The sequence below is a fragment of the Octopus bimaculoides genome, chromosome 1 (genome assembly GCF_001194135.2).
Source record: "Octopus bimaculoides isolate UCB-OBI-ISO-001 chromosome 1, ASM119413v2, whole genome shotgun sequence".
Taxonomy (NCBI): Eukaryota; Metazoa; Mollusca; class Cephalopoda; order Octopoda; family Octopodidae; genus Octopus; species Octopus bimaculoides.
The window spans coordinates 33,408,048-33,432,447 of NC_068981.1; the positions used below are offsets into that span (position 1 = coordinate 33,408,048).

General features: G+C 35.6%; 1 protein-coding gene across 12 annotated transcripts in view; it reads right to left on the reverse strand.

Moving 5' to 3' along the window:
- The window catches only part of LOC106878029 (solute carrier family 66 member 2), a 250,218-nt gene extending 227,179 nt beyond the window's left edge, over positions 1–23,039 (reverse strand). For 3 of the 12 annotated variants that reach the window (XR_008263599.1, XR_008263600.1, XM_052965961.1), the window contains exon 1: positions 22,337–22,858. The gene's annotated coding sequence lies outside the window, so the exon portion shown is untranslated. Of the gene's footprint in view, positions 1–12,943; positions 13,107–20,385; positions 22,069–22,336 lie in introns of those variants that run through there. The other 9 variants (XM_052965957.1, XM_014927115.2, XM_014927112.2 and 6 more) reach the window with 7 other exon arrangements.
- Positions 23,040–24,400: the final 1,361 nt, after the last annotated feature.

Here is a 24,400-nt window from a genome sequence, read left to right on the forward strand (position 1 = left end):
CATTATTAATTAACAACAACACAAAAGAATAGTAGCTCTATATATGGATCCCAACAGGTCTGTACTGAAAAGAAATGAAAAAAAAATTCCAGTTATTTAAACAGTTAAAAGATAGTTAATATCTCAAAAGATTGTAACGAATATCTTTAAAGATTGTTGATATCTTAAAAAGTTGATGTGATAATAATTTCTTACACTGACTAAATATGAAGCAGAGAGAAATATAGCCAATTAAATCAGTTCCTATATATCAGTGGTTCCTCAAGTGAGTGGCATTGCCCCCTCCCCCGGGGGGAAGTGGAAAGTTCCAAAGGGGCATTGAAGAAAAGTGGGGTGATAATGGGGTAGCGATTCATGTAAAAACAACAAAATAATGGGTTCATTAGATTTAAGTTTTATTTGTGAAATGCAGTTGCTTTGAAGTTGTTTCAGAAAGAGGTCCATGTTTGTGATGGTTAGTTGAGGTGGGGGTGCTAGGAATGTGGCCTGGGTGTCAAGGGGGCGGCAGACTGAAAATGTTTGGGAACCACTGCTATATACGATGACTAGGATTTATTTTATCATCTCAGGAGTATAAAAAGCAAAGATAACCTCAAAGAGATTTGAAATCAGAATGCAGGAGGATGAAACTAAATATTCTAAAACATTCAACCCAGTTTTCCCAGAACTCATACATTTCTGACACTGTGCTATAACATCACATAATAATCCATAAAGAATTATCAAATTTACTATTGTGCAGTAAACAGAACATATAGTGCTTTCAGCAGCCAAATCTGTCTCATATCACATAGACACTAGCATCTTTAAAAAAAAACAAAACATGTTAAATATAGTCCTATAGACATACTGTAAAAAGCAGATAAACAGATGAGACAGTCACAGCTCAAATGCCTTTGCACATAGTTTTGTTTGATAAAGGCTGATGTGACCTAAACAACAATGTGAAGACACAATATGAAGAGTACAAGCCAATGAAGAAGCCTCTATGCAGTAGCTCAGTTTGCTAAAAGTAGCAGTCAATTCCTCTCATGCCACACCTTACAATCTTATAAAAAGGTATGGACACATTAATCCTAGATATACTGAAAAATTAGATGAAAATGTCAAAACTGGAAAGCTTTACTTATATATTTGCTTGCTAAGGACTGGCCAAGAACAAACAACAATAACATGAAATTTACAAGTAATTCCAGTTTGGAAAATGAGGAAAGAAAGTATTAACACACTTAAGAAGTACAATGACTGTGGGATCAAAATGTTGGGCTAGTAATGAGTTCAAAGCAATAGTGAGTCCTTTGTACATAAATCCAAGCATGCAATTTAAAAAAAATCAAACCCATATAGTTGATGTAGGATACATATAATATGCATGTGTCCTCTTTCCAGCAATCTCATAAAAATAAATGATATACATATTCTTTTTTACTCTAGACACAAGGCCTGAAATTTTGGGGGAGGGGGCCAGTAGATCAGAATTTGAACTCAGAACGTACAGACAGACAAAATACCGCTAAGCATTTCACCCGGCATGCTAACATTTCTGCCAGCTCACTAATATATATTAAAATTAGATTTGCTATTCGTCTGAAAGGAGAAGTTATTCTCCTATGACAAAACACAACAGTGATTAACAGCATTGTTTTGATACTTGCTATGCTCATGCTTGCTTGTTTGCTTCATGCTCTTGCTTGATGAGGCTGGGGTCATCCCAGGTTAGTGGTCCCAGAGGCACATCACGCATAGAGCCAACCAGGTACACCAGTTCTCATGACAATTTATTATTTGCTTTCATTTATATATCTCAGATATAAATTGCATTCCTATTATTCACGCAAAAACATCACTGACTCGAAACTAAAATAGCTACTGTGTTGTGTTTCAGCAGACAATTCTGCATATCTCAAAAAAAATAAAGACACTAGAGTTCAAAAATTAGAATTCTATCTCACCAAAAATCACTTATTACAATGCATAAAAACAAATGAGTGTTTATCTTGAGAAGAGATGAATTCTTCCCATAAAAATGGGCCAGCATGAAATTTGAGAACTCACCTGTTCTTATAGCACATTCAGACTTATCTACTTATCTCAGCTGCCTTAGTTGACAGATGTCATACTAACTTCACAGGTGCATTGCAAGTAGTAGGAAGCATGTCTAGCAGTAAAAACAACTACCACAGAAATATGCAGTTTTGTAAAATAATTTTCAAGACCTACTTATGCAAGAATAAGAAACAGGATTTAAACTGAAAAACAAAAAGGTTAAAAGCAGAGTTATTGGAGAAATTTAACCTTATAATTAGACAAACTTCTTTATAATCAATAATAATAATAATAATGATGATAATCCTTTCTACTATAGGCACAAGGCCTGGAATTGTGGAGGAGAGGACTAGTCGATTACATTGACCCCAGTCTTTCACTAGTACTTTATTTTTCCACCCCAAAAGGATGAAAGATAAAGTTGACCTTGGTGGCAATGCTCAACTGGTACTTATTTTATCAACTCCTAAAGGATGAAAGGCAAAGTTGACCCCAGCAGAATTTGAACTCAGTGTAAAAATGGGCGAAATGCTATTAAGCATTTTGTCCAGTGTGCTAATGATTCTGCCATATTGCTGCCTTAATAATAGTAATACTATATATATACATATAGACATATAGTTCCCTTTCTACAGTTTTCTTTTTAACATTAATTATCATCATCATCGTTTAACATCTGATTTCCATGCTGGCATGGGTTGGAGAGTTTGACTGAGAACTGGCAAGCCAGGAGGCTGCACCAGGCTCCAATCTGATTTGGCAATGTTTCTACTGCTGGATGCCCTTCCTATTGCTAACCACTATGGGAGTGTAGTAGGTGCTTTTTATGTGCCACTGGCACAGGGGCCAGTAAGGTGGCACGGGCATCGACCATGGACTAATCATACACCAAAAAAACAGATAGCTTATTTTTTTTATAGACTATTACCTTAACCAAAGCAAAAACAGATATATCCATTATCTACTTACAAATACAATAAATAAAGTTAACCTCTAATCCTAGGGATTACTGCAGTTTAACTTTTGACAGAAGTAAAAACAAAGGACTATCTAATAGGAAAATAAAAAAATAACAAAATTCAGTAATAATATTTCATTACATTGGCACAAGGACACATTTTTAGAAGTGTCTTCAATTAGCTGACTCAGGACAAGTACTTACATTACAAGATATGAAAAGTAAAATGGGCTCTAATGAATTCAATATGTAAAGAAATCATTGTTATATTAATGCCCACTTTTCTATACTTGGAAAAGTAAGACAGAATTGTTTGAGGGAGATTATAAATAACCAGACACCTTTGCTGTTGTCAACTCCCACCAGTTTCCAAGGAAGGTAATGTTTACTCATGGCGAGACATGTTTTTATGGAAGATTGGAAATGAAGGACACCACTTGTATAATGGTGATGCTCCTTTACAACTACTGCCTGATATCAAGCAAGGACACACACACACATGACAGACTTCTCTCAGATTCTGTCATCCAAATCTACTCGCAAAGCTTTAGTTGGTCCAGTGAGAATGTGTAAGACACTTGTCAAAGGTGCCACATAGTGGAATTGAACCCAAATCCAGTTAGTTGGGAAGCAAACCTCAACCACACAGATATGAATGAGCCTAAAGTGGACTAAAAGGCATTTACTGCAGTATTTTATTATTTCTACTACTTCACAAGATTATTTGGTAATAATCATATTTATTGAATACATATATTTACCTTAGTAACACAAGAAATCTTTAGTCAATCCATAAGATTTGGAGCAGAAGCCAAGCACTTTTGTTTCTAAATTTGAACCCATTGATTTAAGAATAAATTTCTGAGCCAGTCTCAAAAATCTATTAAAATTCAATTCATGTCTAGGATGCTGCATGGTCTCGGTACTTAACTGTACTTTTACTGATTCTGGATGAACAGAAGGCAAGTTGACTTCAGCAGGATTTGAACTTAGAATGTAAAAGGTTGTAATTAAATACCAGAAGACATTTTGACCAACAGTATCAATTCTGCCTATACAGCACCTTAATGTTGGTTAGTGTTGCTATATCATACAGCAAAAGTAGAAATAAATACTCTGAAATCAATAAGAACTATTATTCTGCATGGATTTCATTTTGGTTTTTAATCATCATCATTATCGTCATCATTTAACATCCGTTTTCCACACTGGCATGGGCACTAGCCAGTTGGAGATTTGCACCCAGCGCCAATTGTCTGTTTTGGCATGGGTTCTATGGCTGGAGACCCTTCCTAACACAAACCACTTTACAGAATGTACTGGGCAATTTTTATGTGGCACCAACATCAGTGTTAAATCAACATTTTTTTACTGTCATGAAATACAGAGTCTTCTCTTGTAGACTTGCATTTACTATTTAAAGGATGCAAAAACATGTTTGACCAGTTGCAGTTTAAATGAGTTCATAATAAGACACAAACATACCCAGAGTTGTCTGCCTTAATTGACAAATAAAAACAATATTAGTCTTTTGTCCATCACCACATAATTATATCTAGTTAGCTTTTTAATGCTTCCTGTATTAATTATGTTAACAAATATTCATCTATGTATTTTGAAGCCTAACTGACCACATGACATTGTATGCTTGCAACTTCCACTGAAACATTTTATTTGCCTACATCCATCTCCGTTTTGTGGTTACCATATCATAAGCAGATTTTATCTCTAGAAGTAGTTTACAGTTAAATTTCAGATATCTAAACATCAAGTTTCTAATTTTTGGATAATCCAAACAAGATCTCAAGGTCCTGTGATTATCTGATTAGCTAAATTGTGTGTAACTCGAACTCAATTATAACATAAGTGCTGCTGTTTCATCATTTGTTTACAATGATTAAAAGTGAATTCAAATTTCTGAAGAACACATAAACATTGGAGAGGTGTTCTCAACACTGGTGTCATGATCAAGTCTTTTGTTTCCAGGTATCAAAAGTACTATATACCAGGCTGCTAGTTTGATATCAGTCAGTCATTTTAAACAATGTTAAAATAATTGTAACATTGTAAAAGTAAAAGTGACTAACATGCTGAAGAATTTAAAAGCATGGCAAAATCAATGGTATCTTCATTCATCTCTATGACTTTGTTCCAAGTATATACATCTGTTACAAGTAATTGAGTTTGTTGTTGTTACCATGTCTGTGAAGAGAAAGTGAACACCAGTGACAATCGAACAGAAAAATGAGACTTTACAATGTCTGGATTGTGGTGAAAAGGCATCAAACATTGCACAGAATACAACATTTTATTGATTGAAAAACATAAAATCTCTTTAAACATGTTTTTATTTTTAGTTTTGTTTGTTTTTATTTTCTTCTTTTTTTACATAATTATGTTCACTATGGCTTCCTTTGTTTACAATTAGATCAGTTATCCAAGCAAAATACTCCTTGTCTATATTGGGATAATCAAGGTCTAACAGTAGTTTAGTTTTTCTTTCATTTTCTTTCATCTTTTTTTTTTTTCAGTCATTGAACTATGGTTATGACAAGAGTTTATAGTTAATCAAGTCGACCCCAGTATTTATTTCAGTCTGGTATATATCTTATTGATCTCTACTTTTCAAACCATTAAGCTATGGAACATAAAAGGACCACACGGACACAGGCTTTCACATTCATATATGACGAACTTCTGCACAGTTTCCAGCAACAAAATTCCATTCACAAGGCATTGGTCAGCTTGAGAATGACATTTACCCAGAGCATCATGCAGTAAGCTCAAAACTCATGTCATGTATTTACAAAGTAGACTCCTAAATCACATGCTTATTCCTTTTTCAATTAAAATCCTGGCCTTCAAATGCCAACTTATTTACAATGATCTTTTTTCATCATAACAGTCTTTTCTGATGTTTATCATTGCTCTTCTTGAATTAGATGTTTGTCTTAAACTTGACTTACCAACTTTATGTCGTAACTGGTTCCAGTCAGTACATATGAAAATACTTGATGCTTTGTAAGAGTATTGCATCATTTCTTACATAAATTTATGTAAATGGCCTCATTGATTTCAGTGTCTGATAAGGTTGAATTCCAATGTCATAATTTTGTTTAGACATACATTCTATCCCATGTTAGCAAAGATAGTCTTAATACTTTTATTTTTTTTAACCACTTTTTTTTTTTTAATAATACTGAATTCTTATAATTTGTTCTATAAGAGAGGAATAGTCAATTGAAACCAACTAGTATTGATATTATCAACCTGAAATAAACAAGCCAATGAGAGAGTTTCTTTGTGGTTACTCAATCTAAAAATATCAGTCAAATATCCCTCAGATTATACATTTTATTTGCTACTCAATGACCCTGCCAATTCACTTATAATTGACAAGTATTTATATCTGAAAGAAAAAACACACTGGACTATGTAGTCCTAAATAGTCTTAAAGATACAGGATGGTTATGACTAGAACAACTTTGGCTATAGGTCATCTCAATTAAGGTTTGATGTTGAAGAAATAAAGTATAAATTTGGTCACTACAAGAATTTAACTCGGAAAATAAATATAAAATTTAAAACAAGCTAAATTCTACAAAACACTTCTCTTCCATTCCAATTCCTTCCCACACGATTGCCAAGAACTAAAATGACAATGCTACTTTCCCTCTTTTGCTCACTTAAACAAAACTCAAAATACTGAAATGTTAGATCATCCACTCCTCATAGCAAGTGAACTTCTCAAACTCTTCTACAAACTCTACTACAAACTTATAGCTGCCAACACAAACCATCACCATTTTCATGAGATTCTACATTTTTACCTTCTGAAGTATTGAGTCTGGCATTCTAACATTTTTTTCATCTCATCACCTTCAGATATATTTTTATAATATTAAAAAAAAAGCATACTGAGATAAAATTCTAGAAAAACAACTCTTTTATCAAATAGTTCTTTTTGTTTTTTTTGCTATTTAAGTTATAGATCATATCTATGCATTCTGTAATTCATAACTGAGTTATCTTTTACTGATTAAATATATCTTAATTTAAAACTAAGAATAACCTGAAAGCACTTGTAAGACTATTTTTATAAATTTTTGAAAAAATTCTACAAATAATTTTTTCATTTTCTTTTAACTTTTGACTGACTATTCGAAGTCATTAAAAAATTACAATTTTCTTTTAAAAGTCATCGTTAAAATTCTAAACTTCATTTTCTTCAGGTATTTCTTTTCTTTTTCCTCCAGCACGTTCTTAAGCATTTTGTAACATTTGTAGTTATGATTCATTTTATTTATGTTTTATTGTTTCCACTTGAAGTGGCAGAAAAAAAGAAAAAAAACACTACACCACATCAATGAGATATTGGTTATAGCATGTTGGTGAATTATTGTTTGCCTATCACCTAGATGTCCTTTCTTTAAACTGAAATCGTGAATGTTTGAGAATACGTGTGAGGTAGATGTATGATCACAACTATGTGAGCAGCTCACTAATGTGAAAAGCACTTGTAATTTGCAGAAGGTCAACAGCTTTTTAGAGTTGAAGCACTTTCAGTTTTGAAGATAAAACTGGCCTCGGATAGGTTGCAGTCTCAGTTTGGTTATAAATATGTGATCAAAAGAGATTGGGAAGCCAACCATTTGTAGCAAATTTGAATGTTTGTGCTGTTTCCTATTCTTACTTAAAGAGGGTAAAGCATTTTAAGTGTATTTCTTTCATGTGTATATTAACTGCGTTTTGGTACTGTTAAACAAGACTAAATAATTATGTCTCCATAACAGGATTTTATCAAAGTTTAACTTCACAATAGTTCATTACTGGAGTAAGGCATCTTTCTTTTATCTATTTGTTCCACTTATTGAATTGAAGCCATGCTGGGGCACGACCTTTTAAGGTTTTAGTCAAATAAATCAACCTTAGGAATTTTTTTTTAAAGCCTAATACTCATTCTATCAGTCGTTTCTTACCAAACTGCTAAGTTACAGGGATGTAAACAAATCACACCAGTTGTCACGCAACAGTGGGGGACGAACACAAACACACACACTCACACACACATACAGAGTGTACTGTTCTGTGATGATAAGATCAACAAAAAAGTACTCCAGCTGATGAGAGATAAATATTATTTAATAAACACAGTTTATCTTTTTATGTGCTAGTATTAGTTTCATGTGATGAAAGCATGCCAGACAGTATTTTGTAACACATCTGGTGTTCCAGCACAAGCTTCAGGCACTGCCCAAATGGCATAACATACTATTTTTAGTTTGTTATGCTATATGGGCAGTGCCTGAAGATTGTGCTGGGACACCAGACATGTGTGTGTGTGTGTGTGTGTGTGTGTGTGTGTGTGTGTGTGTGTGTGTGTGTGTGTGTGTGTGTGTGTGTGTTTGTGTGTGTGTGTGTGTGTGTTTCTACCCCAGCCACTTGACAACAGTGGTGATTTGTTTACATCCAAGTAACTTAGTGATTCAGCAATAGAATAATTCACACCAATAAAATTAAAAGAAAACATGAGTACTAGGGTTGATTTGTTCAACTAAAACCTTCAAGGTGGTGCCATGCAGTCCAGTGGCTAAAACAAGAAAAGAAGATAAAAGAAGACAACTACATATTTCTAACAAGATATATAAGGAAAATATTAAAAAATGAATAATTCAACAGAACAAACAACATTGCTAAGAGTACAATCAAATATTAATCAGAATGATATATCTATCCTATGGCAGATTCAATGAAATAAAACAAAATATCTGATGGTCATCACTGTAAAATAGAGATTTCCTTCAGATTAATGTATTAAGAAAATTAATTCAACCATACAAACTCAAGTACTATAAATTGTTATGTAGTTTTTAGCAGTCAATACGGAAAGATAATTGTCTCAGTAAAAGTTCATGGCATTTCATTTAGTCTTTATCATCAGTACAGTTAATATTTTAGCTATTGTTGTAAAAACAGTAGTTCACAATTTCGTTAATTGATTAGTGACATCATATATCAATCAACATTTCAGCAATTTGGTTTTATGAAAAATGATACTAGGTCTTAAGTTAAAACACAATGAGCTGTTGGTATTGTTGACCAATATCAAAATGTGTAAAATTAAAAGCCACAACTGGACAAGTCAATAAGCACTAATCATCCTCAGAACTGGACTCTACCCACTGCAAAAATAGTACAAGGGATGCTTAAAACTTTCTGAATCTGGGTAAAAGAAAATACAGGAGGATCAGTTAATTATGATTTTATTTAACATATTTCCCTCTCAGATTCACACACTTATTGCAGCAGTCACTCAGTTTTACTAAGCCCTGTAAAAAAAACTCATCAGGTTTGGCCTCCGACCAGGCCTTTTCATGATACCCTTAAAGCCAAGAACTTTTCTGTACTCCATCGTAAATACTCCTTGGTTCATTCCAACTAGATGTAAATAGATATCATTAGTAAGTACAGATCAGCTCACTGCTGTAAATATCACAAGTCTGTATATATGATTTCTGACATAGGCACAAAGTTACATAAGTAAAATAACAAATAAGGAAGATGGAGAACTTCTAACAATGTGAACAGGAAAAGTTAAGTAACCTTTATATATTTCAGGCACAAAGGCTCATCATCAGAAGTGAACAGCTTAGAAATATGAGTTTATGTAGATTCTGTATTTTGATTGCCAAACAAGCAAATATGACAGCAGCCGCAGTTTCTCAAAAATGGTGTTGCCAGTGGCCATGAAAGTCACAGTGGAGCAATAATGGATGGTTAGCTGTAGGTTGGCAGCAGTGGTGGTGAAGATAATTGTCTTGATATTGGTAGCAATGGTGGTACATGTCACAGTATTAGAAAGTGGTAGGGAGATTATACTCAATGAAATTGAAACCAATGAATCCAGACAGATGAAAGGCAAAGGATCAGCATTAAATATTGGTTTATGTAATTTAGAAATCAACCATACTACTTAACTCTACTTCATGTTCTTGGCCCTACAAAGTAAAAGTCAAAGTGGTCTTTGGTAGAATTTGAAATCAAGATGTAAGGAAATAAAACTAAATCATGCCTTGTAAGATTTGTCATATTTAGACGAAAATAACAGCAGTGACTCAACTATTTATCATACTTCTAAGAGATCGATAAAATACTGAGGAATTGATACCAAATCACTTAAAGGATTCTTTTCAAATGAGGAACGTATTTTTCATATATTCAAAATATAAGAATATCAGGAGCTTCTTTTGGAAATGCTGTTTAATTTGTCAAAAGTGGAAGATATGAAGATATTTTCTGTAGTGCATGGGAAGGTAACTTCTACAGCAGAAAGGTACAGAGGTAGGTAGGTATTCAGGGAAGAAGTATGGGGAAAGTGCAAGGCTGAAGTTTTATAAGGTGGAAAAAAACAAGCTTTTTTTTCCTGAAGATGGTGAATTGGCAGAGTCATTAGAGTGTCAGACAGAACGCTTTGTAGTATTTGTTCCAACTCTTAGCACTCTGAATCCAAATACTGCCAAGGTGAACTTTGCCCTTTTTTTTCTATACAGAGTTGATTAAAAAAAAAAAAAAAGTATCAATCAAAGGTCACTCTGACTGCATCTCAAGCAAGTCAGTCTGGTGTGTCTCGAACCATGCCTGTAGAGCTTATCCTGAACGGGTGATGCTTCTCAATGGCACTGCCAGACCAGGGATCTTTGGTGATTGTCCATAGGTCCTGGCCTGAAAGTTGTCCTGAACAGGCAGGTCAGGTGTACCTCGTCGACACCCAGATTCTGCCTGAGAACCTCATCGCACCTCCACTCCATTAATCCTCTATAGAACACCTTTGTGGAATTGAAGTTACACAAGTTTGGTCCCAGACGGCAGAGTTGCTTGAGAGCAAGGTGGCACTCATGGTGCCATTCGCCTAGCCTCGGTCTCTGTTTGATCTACGACTACAGTTCGGCCAAAGAGACGAGCTGCAGGAAAGCGCGCTGCACAAACAGCGACCACACCTGTTCACCATCATCTATGAAGCCCCAGAAATGTCGCAGTTTCAGCACATGTCTGCGCATCATCAACTACAGCATGTCTAACCCTCCATTTAGCAGGTGTTGACAGCAAATGGATCACCTAACCATCGGAATGCTTCCCTTCCACAAAAAGTGGAAGAGTATGCATTCCAGTTTGGTGATGGTAGGGTCAGGACAAGGTACGACAGTCAGACAAGAATTGATGACAGATACAATGTACGCGTTCGCCACCTCCAGCCGACCTTTTAGGGAGAGCTTTTTCTCGTGACCCATTGCTGGGTGAGAGTGGCCACCCTAGTCATTATCTCACCCCAGTTGGAGGTCTGGACCAAACCAGACACTGAGCAATTTAATCAGTCTGTCAGTCCAGCATCCCACAATGGAGACACTGTTGGATGGCATGCGCTTGCTTCTCCAGGTGCTAAGCCACAAGGCCACTGACTTTTCCCGGTTAATTTTTGCTCCCGTTACTGCTTTGTATTCTTTTAGTGTCTCACCGACCAGGTCTATATGCCTGTGGCTCGACACTATGATGGTGACGTCGTTCACGTATACAGACACGCTGCTCTTGCGGGATGCCCCTCAGCATCACCAGCTTCCGCAGTAGTGGATCATGAGTCAATATATACAGAAGTGACAAGAGGGGGCATCCTTGACGAACTGAACGCATGATGTTAAATGGTCTGGACAGATGACCATTTATGTGAACTACCAAGTGGATGCCGTTGTATAAGGCAGCGATCCAACCGTGAAAGATGGGACCAAAACCAGCTGCTCTAAGGTCAGCCTCCAAGTAGTGATGGGCTACCCTATCGAAAGCTTTTGATTGATCCAAACTGATCAGCGCCCCATCCATGCCAGGTTCCTTAACTACCCTGTCTATGATGTAGTGCATCAGATGGAGGTTGTCGTCGATACTCCTACCCAGCATGGCACACGTCTGCACCTTCTCGACCAGTTTCTCAATGACAAGCACCAACCTCTCAGCTGACACTTTGGCTAAAATCTTCAAATCTGCACCTGAAGGTATCTATGACATTCGCCTGGGCTTGAAGTTATCTATGACGTTCCCCTTGTTTGGATCTTTCTTTAGCAGTACCACTGCTCCTTACTTTACAAAGATGAGGATACTCCTGTTTTGCAGCCAGTTGCAGTAGACAACTGCCAAGATGCCTCCAAACAAGTCTGGCATATGACAATAAAGTTCATAGGGCAGACCATCCAAGCCTGGTGACTTGTCTCCCGCACAGCCTGCCATTGCATCCTGTACGTCTGCAGGTGTGATGGATCTTTTACAACACTCTGCCTCTTTTGCTGAGAGTCGTGGTAGGCTATGCAGGTATGCACTAAAGTTCACTCTGCGTTTTGACTACCAGTTGTCCCAAACAGTCAGGCAAAATGTTGTTGAAAGGCCTCACACATCCTTTCAGGCGTAAGTAATTCGCAGTCCTGTTCATCTGTCAGGGACTTAATGTTGGCTTTGTTTCCTCGTTGTGCCTCTGCCACTCGAGCCTCTCGGACGGCTCCAACTCCTTCGTTCCTCAGAGCACGCATCCTAGCTCTGACAACACATCCTTCATATTTGATGTTGAAATGTTGGTCGAGGACCAACTTCGTTGCCAGTACGTTGGATGTAATGCCAGATCTAAGTGCCTCTTCTAATTTCTTAACTAGGTCTCTCTCCAAGATGGATAAGACAGAAACATAGACAGATACATACATACATACATAGGCAGACAGACGGACAGATAGATAGAAAGGCAGGCAGACAGACACAGACAGATAGATAGACAGACATATAGATAGACAGACAGACATATATATATATATATATATATAATTGTGTTATATGAATTCATAAGAATCAAGGCACATCAACTAGTAAGACACCAGAAATGGCTAAGTACAATAACATAGAGCTCACCTTGAATACCTCAAGTATTGACAGGATATTGTAGACATGCAAGTACCAAATACAATTTAAACCAGAGATCTAGCTCAGGTATGGGTCTTTGGTATGGCATAAGTATAACAAGTAAACAAAGATGATGTCTGAAATTTACAAAAGCTGCTGCAGTAGAATTTTATTCGTTTAATGCAGTCATAAAAGATTACATTGTAATATATAATCCACTGTCATCATGTAAAATATTAAACAGATAACATTTTAAACATAGACCTGGACATAACCAACATTTGCTGGACTAGTAGTGGAATATATATCATAATGTAATTTTTCATGACTGCATTAAATAAATAAAATTCTACCGAAACAGCTGTTGTAAATTTTAAATGTCATTTGCGTTTACTGTGTGTGTGTGTGTGTGTGTGTGTGTGTGTGTGTGTGTGTGTGTGTGTGTGCGCGCGCGCGCGTAATCATTATGATATTTACAGCAAAATTATATTGTTATATATATTCAGAACTGGTAAAGTAACAGACGAAACACATTGTGGTATTTAATAATGTCCATATTTTAAACGCTATCAATGTTGATTTTGCTTCCCATATCTCATGGAGAAGGTGCAAATAGTATCAGTAAGATACTAGGAATCAACTAAATTGACTGCAACCCTCTCATATAAATTTCTGGCCTTGTGCTTTTGTAAGAAATCAATATCGATCCAGTGAAGTTTTAATATGTAGTGAGCCCTGATATGAACACAAATGCATACATCTGAACATTTTTTTTCTTTTTGGTTAAACAAGAACTGCTATCAATTTTTAAATAGGTCTGAGCTGAGAACACTTGTAATTGAAGGAAATTTCTATATGAGAACACTTGTAATTGAAGGAAATTTCTGTAACAAAATAATCTGGTTCTCTTGATCATTGGAAGCTTATGGTATTTGATTGTAGGTGAAATTAGAAATAGTAAGATGCGAGCAAACAATATGTCAGAGATATGAAGCCTTGTTATAATGATTCACTGGTGTGTTCAAACATTATAATTAGATATCATACAGATTAGCAAATTTCATTTCATCTTCTGTTTTAAATTGAATCTGTCTTTTCCATTCAACTGTGAAATACTTTATTAATTAAATCATGCTAACATCAAATGAAAAAACAAAAGAAAAAATATTAATTATAACAAGTTATTTTCATTTTTTGATAATACAAATATATTCTTCTTGTTCTTATATTATAAATGTTTACCACTGCCATGTTCCAAATATTTTTTCATGCACTATACTGGTGGGCAGATGTTATTCTTTGTATCATACTCTGCTAGTATTTTTCCATTAATCCTTTATTACAATAAACAAGGGAATGGCTTTACCAATACAAATTTCAACCAATCTGTGTTACAACCTGTATTTAAAGTGATTTCCCATAAAATTATCTATCTCGAACACTGTCAGCTTTATTTTCATTAATCTGATAAAAATCAGTTTTTCAATACCAATTGACTATAACTATTAACACATTTATGTATGATAGAATAGATATATATATATTTTTTAAAATACAACTAAGAAGAAAATGCATTGGATCGATAATATAGAGAATTTTAAAATGTAAAATATTAAAACATCAAATTCAAAAGGAATGCGAATGCAATAGAAGCAAACTGATGTAGGGTAAATATAAACCGTTCATATTCACTAGTCTAGAGGTAAACAGCTAAATTCAAATAAACAACTGAGCTATTTCAAGAATGTTCTATTTTATTATTGAGAATATAATAGATTTGTTCTTACAATCAAAGAATGAGATTTATAAAAAGAAAACTATTTTAAAAAGTGACCTCGAGAAATCTCTTCTATATTCACTTCTGAGAGTGGAATGAGAGAATAATAATTTTAAAAAAAAGTATCTAAAACAATTTATTGCAAAAATATTATTAAATGCCATTATCAATTATGAAAGGTATATTAAAACCACATCTTCTGAAATCAAGTATTAGCTCATAAATTTTCATGTGTGAGATATTGACATAAAGCAAACCAGAAAAGGAAATAATCCAACTTTTGATTTTCAAAAGTTATCGTGCAGTTTCAGGCAATGTACTTCAGAAATATATCAGCCACGCCTGCATAGGCACAGGTGTGGCTGTGTGTAAAGAAGTTTGCTTCCCAACCACATGGTTCCAGGTTCAGTTCTACTGTATGGCACTTTGGGCCTTCTACTATAGCCTCGGGCCAACCAAAGCCTTGTGAGTGGATTTGGTAAACAGAAACTGAAAGAAGCCTGTCATGTGTGTGTTGTTTTTTGAGTGTGTGGGTGTGTGTGCATGTGTCTTTGTGTCTATGTTTAGATCCCACTACCACTTGACAACCGGTGTCGATGTGTTTATAGAAGACACTTGCCCAAGATGCCACGCAGTGGGACTGAACCCAGAACCATGTGGTTGGTAAGCAAGCTACTTACCACACAGCCACCTCTTCTAATTTCCTGAATACAAACATATACATTATCTTTAGTCAAATAATCTTGCTTTATTCCTATCTATACTTTTAACTATTTTTATCATCTGCTTTTAACTTAATGCCTTCAAAATATTGCACAAACATTTTTTTAATAATATTTAAGCTAACACGGAAGCTCCTCACCAGCGTTTCTTAGAGTGAGGTGAGCTCACAGAGGGGTAGTAAATGCCAAGAGGAGATTGGATGTTTAGAAGTTTTTAAATCCTATTGATATCAAATGAAAAACAAAAAGCAAAATTATGTACAGTTTACATTAATCAGAGTGGTGACCTCATTTTGATTGTTGTTTTCCCTACATTTTGGCCGTATACGCACCCGCCTTCTTCAGGTGTCTTGTGATTCACCTTAGTGGATAAAGGCATTAGTTAAAGCAGTGCAATCAGCTAGAGGTCCAAGTAAGACACTAAGGTGGATCACAAGACATCTGAAGAAGGTTGGAGCATACAACAGCTGAAACATAGCAAAAGCAACCATCAAGATGAGGACAGCATCCCAACTGATGTTAAACAATGTACATAATATAAAATTCCTCATCTCAGAAAAATAAAATTGAGAAAAAATTAGTTACAATAAATTATTTTCAAGTTTGAATTCAAATATTTTCTTCTTGTTCTTATATTTGAAAAAACAAATGTATTTACCCTGCCATGTTCCAAATATTTTTTTATGCACTATAACTATGGTCAGATGTTATTTTTAGTACCGTATTCTGCTAGCATAGTTGTGGTTTTTCTTAGAAATAAAATATTTAAACCAGGTACAATACTTATATTTTAAATACATTTTCAAAGATACAAAACAAAACTATTATTGGTATTAGAATATGAGGACAGTGTGTTATCAGTGAGCATAAAATATGACAGATGATGTGCCAAGGTTCAAAATAAGTTAGTTATATAAGTCCTCACCTAGTCTAGTAATTACTATAAATATTTAACATAAGGGGCACTAGTTCACAAATATCTAAAAACAAAAAGGCACATGCTGGATGGAGTGATATACAAAAATATGAATAACAAACTATTGTACAAAATTAATTCTGTTTGATAAAATAATCTCCAAAAGAGGATCTTTTGTAAAATGCCTTCTAGAGAAAGGAGGTGCTAAGCTACAACAGTTTGAGAACCACTACCCTCAATTGTCATTCTGTCTAATAGAAACAGCTGTCAAATCTCTCGCAAATCAAACTCTACCATCTTAAAACTGGAAATGAATTCATCAGATAATGTAGTTCCAGAAGAAAATAGATGAAACAGTCATGGTTGGAACACCTGTAACCACAAGGTTTGCTTGATCAGCGAGCTACATAACAACAATTAAATGACACTAATAGTGTCACAAAGATCATGTTTTCATTTTGCACACCTTGTTCAAGAGCAATTTGTGAGAATTCAATAAAATATATCAGGTACCTCTTAAAGTTTTAATAGTTTCCAAAATCTCTTGACTCACTTCATCAACACTTTCTAATAATAACCATGCACTTATTCTCTGTCTCACTCTTCCATCCTTTTAATATCCTTTCATCTTATCATTGAAATAACAAGCTGGAATCAAGCTTACAAGAAGCAGTCTTATCTTCTGTTCTGTTGCTCAGCAATAATTTGACTCAATTTCAACAATGGGTAACAGAAACCTAGTATTATATTCTGAGCTGAAATCCTGTCAAGGTCAACTTTGCCTTTCATCCACTTGGGGTCAATAAAATAAGTACCAGTTGAATACTGGGGGAAAGGGTCAATGTAATTGACTAGCCTCCTTCTTCAAAATTTCGGGTTCTGTGCCTACAGTAAAAAGAATTATCAAAAAACTATTCAGTAAAACTAAAATAAAGCATATTTTGAGGAAAGCAGGCTTCACATATGACATAACATGTCTCCACAATCCTCAGAGGGCTGCTGAAGACAGCAATTCTCAAGTCAGGAGAATGTAAGTCCCTGCTTGGAGAAGATACCAGATGCTAATATTTCCAAAAGATTTGTAATTCACTGTATTCAGTCAGATGAAATAAAATGTTAGAAAGTATTTCACTTCCCATAAGAAATACCAGCATAAGATACAAATCCTCAACTCATGCATATATAAGCCAATACTGTATCCATTTGCCCAATGTATAGGTGCAGGTATGGCTATGTGGTTAAGAAGTATGCCTCCCAACCACAGTGAAGGTGTGTGGCTTAGTGGTTAGGGTATTCAGCTTGCGATCATAAGGTTGTGAGTTCAATTCTCAGTGATGCATTGTGTCCTTGAGCAAGACACTTTATTTCACGTTGCTCCAGTCCACTCAGCTGGCAAAAATGAGTACTACCTGTATTTCAAAGGGCCAGCCTTGTCATACTCTGTAACATGCTGAATCTTCCTGAGAACTACGTCAAGAGTACACGTGTTTGTGGAGTGCTCAGCCACTTGCACATTAATTTCGGATCAACTGGAACCCTCGTCATAACCAACAGGTGCCAATTTTTTTGTTTTTTCCAATGACATGATTTTGGGTTCAATCCCACAGCACAATACCTTGGACAGAGGCGTCTTCTACTATAGCCCCAGGCCGAACAAAAGACTTATGAATAGATTTGGGAGATGGAAACTGAAAGAGGCTTGTTGTATATGTATGAACGTATGTGTGCATGCATGTATGTATTTGTGTCTCATTGTCTTGATATCACATGATAGTTGTAAAAATATGTCCAGCCATGGTGGAATATTATCTTGCTTGGAAATAAGTGAGGGTTAGCAATAGGGAGGGCAGCTGGCTATGGAAAATCTTAGTAAAAGAATTCCATCTATATGATCCATGCAAGCATGGAAAGTGGATGCTGAGATGATAACAATGACTTTGATTTAATAGCAACTTAAAATCCTGTCAAAATTACACTAGCATTTTACCTTGAGAGAGATTATTCTTTAGACCAGTTCAAAACTAAATTTAACACAAAGCAGACTAACTTCTACTGACCTTTCTATATCTCTCCTCTCTATCTTCTATTCTAAATCTCGTAGCCAAATTTTCTTACCTAAATATTATTTTTGATAAAATTAAAATTAGGTAACACCTCCCTATATACTGAGTTCAAATACTGCTCAATTTGACTTCATCTTTTAGCCTTCCAGGGTCAATAAAATAAGTGTTGGTCAAGTACTGGAATTAATATTGTTGAATATACTCTAAAAGATGCTGTCCTGGTAAAAGAATGAAATAATTTTTGTCATGACATGTGCTAAATATACCACATTTAATACTATCTCCAAAGCATATATTTCTAGAATACAGAGTGGTCACATCCTTGTACTTTGAGAGTATGCCCTGGCTCATTGCCATCTTCTTTCTCACCCTCTCTCTCTCTCCAACTGGGATGACCACATATACCTTCTGCTGCAAGACACTTGTTTCTGTCCCTCTATCATAGTTCAACCTTTCATCACCTGGCACAAAGCCACCTCTTTCAATACCTCTTCCCCTCTCAATTGAGGGGACTTTGTCTCACAAGTTATATGGTGACTTCACTGGTGCTGGTGCCACATAAAAAGCACCCAGTCCACTCTGTAAAGTGAATGGCATTAGGAAGGGCATCCAACCATAAAACCATGCCATAGCAGACTTCACTGGTGCCACATAAAAAGCACCCAGTACACTGTAAAGCGGTTGACATTAGGAAGGGCATTCCACTGTAAAAACCATGCCAAAGCGGCTAATGGAACTTGGTGCAGTCCCCCCAGGCTTATCAGCTCCAGTCAAACCATTCAACCCATGCCAGTATGGAAGGCAGATGTTAAATAATGATAATGTTGACAATGAGAGTGATGTGAAAAATAGCAGCTTTTTAGTTTTATTTCTATATGTTGTACAAATATTTTTGAACAGGTTTACATTTTTTCCCAGACTATCATGGTAGGGAAATGGTTTGAAAAATTTAATCATTAACTGCATCCTTTTTGAAAAAATAATTTTTTTCTAATGTTCTTATTCAACTGTTAAAAATCAATTTCTAAAAATGAATTAAAAATAGAAATGCTCAGTTTTTATCATCACCTTTCCTCATATTCATCTACAATCTGTCAAAACTTCTATGTTTGATTGTAAACATTTCTTTAAATTTAAACAAAAATTAAATGAAGACCATGACCTTTGCAGCCCTCAAAGACTACTGAGATTGAGGCGGTCAATGCTTAATTCTACTACTCCAAAATATTTTTTTAAAAACAAGCTACCAAATACAATCAAGTCAACAGGAGAAAAAAAAAAGTCTAAATAAACTAGTGATGAGCTGTGTCAACAAAATTCATAAGGTAAATGGGTGTGCCATGAGAAGAGGTGAACTTTAACGTCTAGGGCAGGTCCTTTCTCAGAGACACAAACTTATCTGACAATAAGGTTGTTATGATTATATGTGCAGGGTTTGATGAATTTTGGAAGCAATATTAATAGGGAAATTAAGAAACCTCATTAAAAAAAAAGTGAAAAGGACAAAGTTGTTCAGTACAAAACCAAAATCTTCTTACCCACCCCCTTCATAATTCATACAGAAATATTCAACTATAGGAATAGTTCAATCGTTCATTTACTTTATTTGAAAAGCTACTGCAGCCTGCAGTATTTCTCCTGAAAACAATATGAAATGTCATTATTTCCTGAGCGTTACAAGTCAGATTTAAAGGATAAGATTAAATTTAACAGTGAGGTGAGCCTTTAGGGTGTTCAAGACTCACTTTTCATACATGCAAAGCAAAACATACCCAGGTTTTGACTTAAAATGAAACAAGAATATTTGTCCTTTGCTTCTAAAGATGCTATATTCATAATGAGTCACCTACAATTAAAACACCATTGAAATAATTATCTCACAAGAATATTTCTTACAAATAGTATATTTACCTTACGAAGCTATTTTCTCAGCAAGTAAATATTTCAATAGCTAAAAAGATTGATTTACTTACCTAAAGTAATATATTATTTCTACCCTCAAAATTTGCACATATTAAGACAGTAAGGCTCCATTCTTATCCTAAAAATATTGGGCGAATTTGAAGAAAAATTGATAAACATAGTAGGTCCCATGTGCACATACCAGATGAAGCTTTTATTCTACAAGCAGACTGTCTCTGTTTTGTGCTAATCCAACAGCTACTATTATCTATCATAGCTGCTGCACTGAAGGAACTTTGCAACAATGTCCCATTAAACGACAGTTCTTGGCGTAACACATGGATACAATTGAATCGCAACAACCAAATTTTCTGTTGACGTGCTCTGCTGTCTTCAGCTATTTATCACTTTCACGACTATTGCTTCGTACATTTCCCACTCCCCTCTCTTGTACATTCCCCTATCACCTAAAAACGACTACCCGCACAGTTAACACCGCCCTACCACACTTTATGGCCGGCAACAATTTCAAGTAGGAGATCAATAAACCTGATCTTATTTATGTGCTTGTTTGTTTCTTTCTTTATTTGTTTTCACGTTTTATTTTTATTCATTTTCATTTTATATCCTTTTAGAGATGCCTAACAATGATTGGTTCGTTCTTTCTGTTGCAGAGCAATATTTAATAACAATAGGAAAATACCAAAATAATTAATTAGTTGTCTGCTAAAACACAAATACATTCATTTTTATATAAATATATATGTATACACTCATGCAATTATACATATTTGGTATATTGACACGACATAGACAACTTCCTTTCTTTCACACCCTCTTCCTCAATCGAACGTGTCAGTTCATTATCGTACTCTTTTTTTTTCTTTTTTTTTTCTTGTTTCTCATTGAAAATATATTCTTACTACGACCCAGTAAATTTATCAATGAATGTCCGTCCATATGAAAAGAATTAGCAACTTAACTCGCTGCCAATATCCCTACTGCAGTAAGAAATCATCAAATGAAACTGGTTGCAGCAATGGACTGAACGAACGAAGGAAAAAACGAACGAAGTAAACAGACAGGTTTCATCCTCGGATGGGTGCCAGTAAATGGATGGATAGATAGATAAATGGGTGGATAGATGGATAGACGGGTTAGATTTCTAGAACTTATGATATATCCTACAAACAGACCAGCAGAAAATAGAACTTGGTATTATTATTATTTTATAACATGTACTGCACACGTGCAAAATGAACTCTGTTAACGCGGATGTGGCAAGATAACAAACTGGTAGTAGAAATTACAAACCAGCCAAACTAACAAATCTTTATTGATACACATAAGATGAGGATGTGTGGTATTGAATATACAACGGATAATTTCTCAAGAAATGGTAAAGATTAAAAAAGAAAAACAAGTAGAGGGCAATAGGTTTGAATTAATGATAATAAAATTGTGATTTTCATTGAGTAATGGGGAAGTAAAAATAAAAATTAAATATAAACTAACAACAGATGGACTTGAAAATAGACGAAATAACAATCATGGGCTGATCAGCAACTGCTTGTTAATTATTAAAAGTCTGCTTTCAAATAAGTAATCTTGTATGTATATATGTACATCCTATAAACATATTAATGTGGCTATGTATATTCACGTATTCACAAACACAAACAGAACATATAGAAGCAAACATACGATCGTGTATATTTATATGTGTGTATGTGTATATATATATATATATATATAATGTGCGTGTGTGTATGTACGTGTATATGTGTGTATACATATATGTATACACACGGTTACACATAGAAATACATTACATACATACATACACATGTATATATATACAGACACACACACACAGAAGTTATATGGTTAATGTTTAACGTAAACGGAAAGAACGGGACAGCGTTAAAATAAGTTTAAATAATATGTAGATGCATTCACGATATAAGTTGAAAATAAATAAATAAATAGATAAATGCCAGTTAGTAAAGTGTAACTTCTTACCTCTGTGTCTATAACGAAGCACCATTTGTGTCTAAGCAGTCGATGTGTCGACAATACTGAGCTGACATCAATTAGTAGCCGCAGATTAGAAAAACACAAGGCTTCTCGATGTTCTTATTACTGAATGCCCAGTATGAGTTACAAAATGCTTCTGTCACGTTAGTATCTCGGTTAACAGGATATGCGATTTCTTCCCTTCCATAGGTTGCTTTTCTTCTGTTGTACTTGCTTTGTTTGTTTGGTGTTGTTATTGTTGTTGTTGATGATGATGATGACGTTCGTGGAGGTGGGTGTGGCGATAGGTGTGAGGATATGTGGTTGTTGCTGTTATTGTTATTTGTTTATCTCCCTTCTAACACCTTCAAGGAAGATGAAATGATCCATCAGTGAAGCTGCATTCACCAGTAAAAATGTTTAGGGTGATAGCAGTAACTGGAAAAAAAAAAATCACACACACACATACGCCACGTGTGCACACACCACGCGCACACATACACTCACACACACACACACACACACAGATAGAGAAAGAAAGAAAGTGTAGAGAGAGAAAGATGAACGACCGAAGAGAGTGAAGCAGTTAGGAATGAGATCTTATGGCTTGAGCAGGGTCTGGAGCCCAATATTAACTTGTGTATCCAATGGTTGACTATGCAGGGGCCCCAGTTCATTACTTTACATTGGGATTATAATGGAGCTATGGTTGCCCTGGTTACCTGTAAACACACATGTATGCATATCTATGTATGTAACCACGTGCGTGTGTGTGTGTGCGTGTGTGTATGTGTGCACATGTCTTGTGGTTGTGTAAATTTATAGCTGCATATATGCATGTAATCATATATACATACATACACACACACATACACAAATACATATATACATACATGCATATATATGTATGTATGTATGTCTATGTATGTATATATATATCATCATTGCCATCATTTAATGTCTGTTTTCCATGCTGGAATGGGTTGGACAATTTGACAGGAACTGGTATGGCCAGGATCCACACCAAGATCCATTGTCTGTTTTGGCATGGTTTTTACTGCTGGATGCCCTTCCTAACATCAACCACTTTACAGAGTGGACTAGGTGCTTTCTACATGGCATAAGCACCAGTGCTTTCTACATGGCACCAGCATTAGTGCCTTTTATGTGACACCAGCACCAGTGCTTTTTATGTGGCACCAGTACTGATAGGGTTACCAAGTAACTTGTAAGACAAAGGTCCCTTTCAGCTGGGAGGAGGGGGTAGTAGGGTGAAAGTACTAATTGATGAGGGATTAGAGCTATAGAGGGGGTAGGTGTTTTGCTGCAGATACATGAATACTCCAGTTGAAAAAGAAAGGAAAGGCAAGTTAGAGAGTAAAATGAAAGAGAGAAGGCAAGACAGAGAATAAAATAAAGAGATCAATATTGGAAGAGATGATGGTGAAGACATGTTGGGACATGCCCTCAAATGATTTTAAGGGTGGTGAGAATACGTGGGCTGATACAGAGGTTTGGACTCGATGGGCGGGTAGATTGGAGGTGATAAGACAAACGATGGAGCGAGATATTGGAGAGGCTCAGGGGCAGGTAGGGGTTGTGGTAGGTATGCGAGGACATTGAGGATGATAGCAGAGAAGCGAGGTGTTAATGATGTAGAACAACGCAGAGGAGAGAAGACACAGAAAAGAGGTGGTAGGTGGAGACAGTAGGCATGGGAAGATAATGGGAAATGGAAGCGGTTCAAGGTGGGGAAGGAGGTAATTGAGAGAATAGCGGGATGTAGTAAGTACCTATTCTGCTCCCAGATGATACAGAAGTGATGGGTTTAGAGGATAAAAGGTAGGAGGGAAATGATTGATGGGGACTTTTTACATGATATAAGCAGAGCCCCTCACAGACAAGCATTAAATAAGCCTTAACCAAAGTCATTTAGGATATCAATTCTGCTGTGGTGGACAGGTCTTTGAGTACAGCAAGGCACCCAATATTTTGGTCCTTGGTTATCTCCTTCATAAGGCTCAGTGTCTTGAGTTCAGCCTTCAGTACTATGTCCCATGTCTTCCTGGG